Here is a 6,933-nt window from a genome sequence, read left to right as displayed (position 1 = left end):
AGGGTGAGACATGAACTAGACATTGCAAGAGAGGATGAGAGATAAAGATCAATTAGTGGGTAGAGAGAGAGAGAGAGAGAGAGAGAGGGGGGGGGGGGGGAGAGAGTTATATATAAAGGGATGTTTGAGATGTGAGGTAGATATATTATGAGAGGATGAGAGATAAAGAGACATGAGAGAGAGTTCTTGAGGTGCCGATTTTCATAAATTGTCACAGTGTCTCGTTAGCCTAACTCTAATTATAAGTCTATTGCTTGATCAAAACCCTAACCCTTATCCTAATACTAACCATGATGTAAACCTTACATCTAACTGTAATTGTTACCCTAAACCATAAAACACTAACCATAATATTCAACTTTAGTATATAGTAACACAAATATGTAATCCCAATCCTAATTCAAAACAAGACTATAAGTCAAATCTAACCCTAACCATGACGTAAACCTATGTCATTATCCTAACACTAATGATAATTTTAATCCTAACAATTATCACAATATTAAACCATACCCCCTCATTCTAAATCTACAGCATAACTTCAACGATAATACCTTTCTTCAATGAAAATGATTTACTTAATGCAATTATCCTCCAATTTTAATTTGATTTTGTTTCAACTTGTAAAAATATGAATCATAATTTTTTCTTACCTTATTACAATTATACTAATTGAAATAATGTAATTAAACAAATACTGTGATTAATTATGTGTTGCAACTACTACTAGCACACGCACATGCACACACACACACACACATACTGAAAGATATCTTTCTCGAAATGCCTGTTTTCATAGTGCAATAGACACCTCTTGACTTTATTTATATATATTAAAAATATATGTAAACTAGTTACTAATCTTCTAAAACATTACCAAGAATGCCCATTTGCAGAGAAAGAGAAAACCTCAGAACAATCATAAAATTTAGTAAACTGATGTCCATTTTTAAAAAATTGGTAAAAAGTGAGATTGCCACCCATTTCTTTTCAGCCAATTGAGAAACATTTTCAACCACATGAGCCACCCAACAACAATGGCAATGAAGTGTGGCAGCCACTATAAATTGCACTCTCGTCCACAGTCCAACTTTGGCATGTGGGGTGATCTGGTGCGCACTTTTTGCACTTAAAAATATTGTGCTCTCTTGTTCGGGAAGCGTTTAGCTATACCAGTTATCTTCTAAATTTTACACACCTTTCCACAGAAATTCAAAGGGAATTAGCTTGACGGGAAGATCTGCGTTTTAGTTTGCTGTTTCACATTGCCGACAATTCCTGCTACAGAATATGCCTAGCCCATCGACTCATAGATGTTTCAAAGCATCTGCTTGGTATAATAGTTGAGGAGGCTCTTCAATAGCTTAACCAGTTTTTCTTTTAATACGTGGACGAAGATGATGCATCGATAGTTGGATGCCCTAATCCCCTTACTGGTGTTAATAGACTCTGCATAGATGGGTGCTTTTCTAAATTGCCATATGCTGAGCCATACACAATCCTTTCGAGCATGCCCTCCACCTCTCTCATTGTTGGTCTTTCCCGTGGACTGTACCTCGTGCACTGCAATCCTATTCCAATCAAGTTAACCAACTCTTTGGGTTCAATACTACACTTCTCGGGCAACTTATCACCTACCATCTCTCTGTCAACAACCATCTCAAGTGCTCCAGGAAATGTTGTTATAACCCAACTTACAAAGTTTTGTTTCCACTGGACATCTCGTCGGTAGGCCTCTTTCTTGTCATCATTTCAAGGACGAGCACTCCATAACTGTAAATGTCGATCTTGGTCGTGGCATTTGGCCGCAATCAATATTCTACACAAGCTCAAGGAATTTCATTATTTCTATAAACAACGCATGCATAAAGTAACTAATGAAATGGAAAAATAATGGTACAAGTGAAAAAATCTAACAGGAAATCTTGGGCTTCGATATATTGCTGAGAAATTTACCTGGAGCAAGATAGCCTATTGTTCCCTTCAGGCCAGAGGTACTGTTGCTGTTTGCACCAGAATCGGTAGAAGACATAAGACGGGCAATTCCGAAATCAGCAACATGCGCTGTCATGTTCTCATCCATTAAAACATTTGAGGGTTTCAAGTCACAGTGAACAACAGCAGGAGAACAATCATGGTGTAAATATGCCATTGCATGCACCACATCCAGTGCAATGTTTAATCTCACCTTTAAACTCAACTTGCAGTCATGGTACAGCTGTTGTTCGAGGCTTCCCTTTGACAATAACTCAAGCACTAGCACCCTGAATTCTGGTGTTGAGCAACAGGACACGATTTTGACCAGATTCTGGTGTCTAGTTTTTCTCAGTATTCTGCACTCCTTGTAGAAATTGTCGTATGAATTTGGAGAGTCCCGATTGAATACCTTAACAGCCACAAATGTTTTATCAGACAGCAATCCTCGATAAACTGCCCTGAAGCTATCCGCCCCTAGCAAATTACAGGCACTAAAGCCTTCTGTTGCTGCATAAAGCTCCTGGCTAGAAATTTGGATGAAACCTTTTCCCAATAAACTATTTGTGAATGACAGTCTTTTGGTCCTTCTTCTGAAGATGTAAAATGCGTCCAAAATGCAACACAGTGCGAAAAATGTGACAATTGAAACAGCCATGATAACCTTTTTATTAAACCCCTTTGATCGAATCTCCGCAAAACTTGTGGCGCACTTTGGTAAATTCAACCAGCTTGAGGCTGCACATAGTCCAGGATTTCTCAAAAATGATGATCCGCTAAGGTTTCTGAAAGCTCCTTTGTTGGGAACTGGTCCACTCAAGTTGTAGGAAAAATTGAGGAGGTGGAACATATTGAGTTTTGCAATAGAGGGCGGAACTGGCCCTGATAGTTTATTGAAAGATAAGTCAATGACCTCGAGGCTTCTAAGCTCTCCTAGTGACTGTGGTACTCTTCCATCCAAGTTGTTCTTGGTCAGGTTCAAGTACTGCAGTCCCACACAACTGCTAATATCGCCAGAGATGGGTCCTGAGAGTTTATTAGCAGAGATGTCTATGGCTTGAACAAGTTGCATTGCTCCCAATGAAGGCAATCTTCTTGTCAATGAATTGTGTGAAAAATTGAGGTAGAAGGTCAGTGAATGGAGGCTATGTTGGAATATTTAATGCAAGAGGCCGTTTGTCCCTGGAGCCAAACACCCACCTACCTCCATGACAGCTTGTAGAACGATCAAAAGAATTTATTGCTTGGTAGGTGAGTTTTCAAATTTGGAAATGAGGGGGAAAACATTTTGCAAGTAAGACAAAAGGAATGTTTGATTCATTCATTCGAGAGACAATTAGAAGAAGAAATTGAAGTTTGAAGAGCTTAGAAGTTGTAGAAAAAGTGATCAGCAGATCCAGTTTGTTGCAGAGATAGAGGAAGTTTATTTCGTGACTACAGTTGCACGTGCTTCTTTGTGTCATCCTATAAGTTCGTAGTTTGTTGTTTGATTTGACCTGTTGAAGCAGTGATTGCTCCAAGCATTGTAGTATGCAGCCATTAGAGCTGTAAGTTTGAAGTTTAAAGTTTGAAGTTTTCCAGTTTCAAGTTTTAGGGTTACTTTAGGATTTTTTGGTTAAAATCGAATGCTCCCAAATTTTGTAATGATTTAATATAAGTTGAATAGAAAGCAATCAGGCATACTTGAATCCACTGTTCTTCTTCTTCTATTCCTTGTATTTGAAAAGTTTATTTGAAAGCTTCAAGTTTTGGCTCTCTAGTTTTAATGGTGAAAGTTATTCACGTTATAAGTCTTCACTTGGTTAAGTCTTGTTAAAGGTTTTATCTTTATAGTGTCTACCGAGTTCACTCAATATCTTCATCTACCGAGCACCACCCTATTGTGGCTACCGAGTTCACTCAGCATCCACACTACCGAGCTCACTCGACATCCTTTGACTACCGAGTTGTTTCTTCTTCATTTACCGAGCTCACTCGGTAAACTCTCCTGCCACTCGGTTTCTTAGTGTTTACCGAGCAAAACTGTCACTCGGTTTATTAAGGTATCGAGTAATACTTGCACTGGGTAATAGTTTTTGCTAAGCAAATTTTTAGATTTAGGGTTGTAAATGATTTTGATTTATATTCCTCACAGGCTAGAGATCTCCACGGGAATATTTCCGCTAAGGCTGTTATGTGAGAGGTCAATCCTCTCCAGATGAAACCATTTCCCAATAACATCTGGTATCCTTCCTGTTAGCCCATTGTAACTAAGATCTAGTTCCCTTAGCTGTTGTAGACTGCCAATTGATGAAGGAATTTCTCCAGAGATTTCATTGTGCCCAAGACGTAGATATGCCAAATTTACGAGCTCGTTAAGCTCAATTGGAATGTTGCCTTGCAATTTGTTGAAGCTCAAGTCCAGCCATTGTAGATTTCTCAGACGGCTAAGGGCTTTGGGAAGTTTGCCTATTAGATTGTTACCGACGAGAGAAAGAATGGTCAACCCAGTAAGGTTACCGATTTCTTCTGGTATATTACCAGCTATATTGTTCCTACTCAAGTATAGGTTTGATAGGATGAGAGGGAGTTTTCCAATGTACCCTGACAAAGTGCCAATGAAATGATTTTGAGAGAGATTGAGAGGTCTCTGAGTTGGGAACAGTTGGTAAAAATATCCAAAACAGAGGAGCTTCCACTTGACAATTCATTTCCGCCTAGATGCAGTATTTCCAGAGCATTTAGCCTTCCCAATTCTTGAGGCACCATACCACTGAGCCGATTGCCGGCAAGATCAACAAATGAGAGCTGAGAACAATCTCCCAAAGACTTTGGGATCTCTCCACTGAACAAATTCCCCCTTGCAAAAAGAACTTCTAAGTTCGCGAGCTTGAGGCCAATCTCTTCCGGAATGGAAAGCTCGAAATTGTTGAGTACGAGACTAACCAGCCATAGTTGTGTGTAGTTAAGGAGAAAAAGAAAAACATTTCCAAGGAAGCGATTAGCACCAAGCCCAAGAATTTCTAGGTGATTCGGCATTCTCATTTCTCTGGGTATAACTCCGCTCAAGTCGTTACAGCCTGTACGAAGAACTCGGCGAGCCAAACAATTTCGTATAGATTTAGGGAGGCTGTCGCTTAGATTATTAAGCACGAGGGAAATCTCTTGCAATTCGGGCAGGTTGTAGCCTATGTCCTCTGGAATTGATCCCTCAAGCATATTCCTGCTCAGTGACAAGTAACACAATCTTGCGCAGTTAATTACGGACTTGGGGATTTCTCCTGAAAACCAGTTGCTTTCCAGGTTGAGAACTCCTAATTCTCGGACAGTGCCGAGTTTAGAGGGGATCCGTCCAATTAGAAGGTTCCAACCAAGATCAAACGTTTTGAGCGCAGAACAGTTCGTTAATTGCTGTGGGTTTATACCTGTCAAATTATTGGACCAAGAATGAGTTTCTCTAAGCTGTGCAAAGAACTCAGCTCTGCGGGAATGGGCTCATACAAGTAGTTATTAGAGAGGTCGATTACGTTAAGAAATGAGATGTTGCCCACAGGAGGGGTTATCTGGCCATTCAGTGCCTTGTATTTGCGAAATTAGACTCCCACCGTGTGCTTTGTCATCACAGGTTATTCTAGTCCAATTGCAAACATTATTTCCAACTACCCAATTAGATAGAGAAAAAGTTGGATCTATTTCTATTGACATTTTAAACTGGAGCAAAACTTGTGCGTCAATCTGCTTCTGATTTGAGGAATCATTGAATGGAAGTGTGGGAAACAGAAAAGTAACGAAGGGGAGGAGGAAGATGAACCGACCTTTACGACTCATGCGCTCCTCCAATCCCATCGTCGTGTCCGATAATGCAAATGCAAATGGAACAAGGGGCACAAGTGCCAAAGTTTGTGTCTTTAATTGGTGGGTTTTAGAGTAAGAGTTGAGTAAATTTACATTTCAATATTTGATGTATAAATAATGAGAACAAGTGTACTTTCAAGTTAATCTTAATCTAAACACAATTAACAACATACACATTATTACATTATAGAAAGAGAATAAAGAGAATAATATTTAGTTAACCAAAGGCTTCAATAGTGTATGGCCATACTATAAGTAAATTTTAATATTTGCATTTATATTTTTTATTATAGTACTATAATATTATAATATTTAGAATTTTTTTGGAGACAACAAAGGCCCTGCGAGATTCATGTCTATGAGAGCGAAAGCGATGAGGAGCGACAGGTGTCGGTTGGGCTAGGGCTGAACCCCTAGCCCATGTTTTTTGTTTGCCCTCTTTGTTGATATTCTTCCCTATTCTTTTTGGATTGATGGTTGCTGGACAAAGTTGGTGTGGGTTCTGGATTTTGAAGAGCATTTGCAGACAATTTTGGATTGGGGTTTTTATTGTTTGCATGGTAGGGCCTAGGATTTCTTTTGCATTGGTGAGGGCAGATGGTTCTTCTCCAATTGTGCATGCAATGAGATCTAAATCGTTTTATTCAGAGGAGAGCTCCAGGATGAAAAAAGTTAATGGTTGTTTTTCACGTAGCCATGATCACCCTATTCTGGTTATTTCTCCAATGGCGGTGATGAAGGACATTGAATATTGGACCAACCATGCTTTGATATGCAAATTTCATGGAATCTGGATTTCCTTATCTGCTCTTAAGGCATGGGTCCATCGCTCATGGTAGGTGGAAGGAGATATGGAAATCATGCCAGCAGGGAATAGCTATTTTTTTGTTGTATTCTCATGCATCTCTGATCGTGATTGTGTTTTTGGAGGGTCTTATTTCTACAACCATGTCAGGTTATTTGTCAAACCCTAGCATTCAGGATTTAATTCTGTTGAGGATCTCCCTTCAATAGTACCAGTTTGGCTTCACTCACCTCGCCTTCCCCTAGAATTTTGGCGAGAAGACATCCTCCATCGAATTGCTACTTTGCTAGGAAAGTCAACTACAATTGTGCATCAATCCC

General features: G+C 39.5%; 1 pseudogene; it reads right to left on the bottom strand.

Moving 5' to 3' along the window:
* Nucleotides 1-1,380: 1,380 nt before the first annotated feature.
* Nucleotides 1,381-5,799, bottom strand: LOC149579972 (uncharacterized; annotated as a pseudogene).
* Between the last annotated feature and the right edge of the window lie 1,134 nt (nt 5,800-6,933).

The sequence above is a fragment of the Cupressus sempervirens genome, chromosome 1 (genome assembly GCF_028749045.1).
Source record: "Cupressus sempervirens isolate cs-2001-9-10 chromosome 1, ASM2874904v1, whole genome shotgun sequence".
NCBI lineage: Eukaryota > Viridiplantae > Streptophyta > Pinopsida > Cupressales > Cupressaceae > Cupressus > Cupressus sempervirens.
The sequence above is the reverse complement of the archived record's forward strand: the minus strand, read 5'-3'. Positions and strand labels throughout refer to the sequence as shown.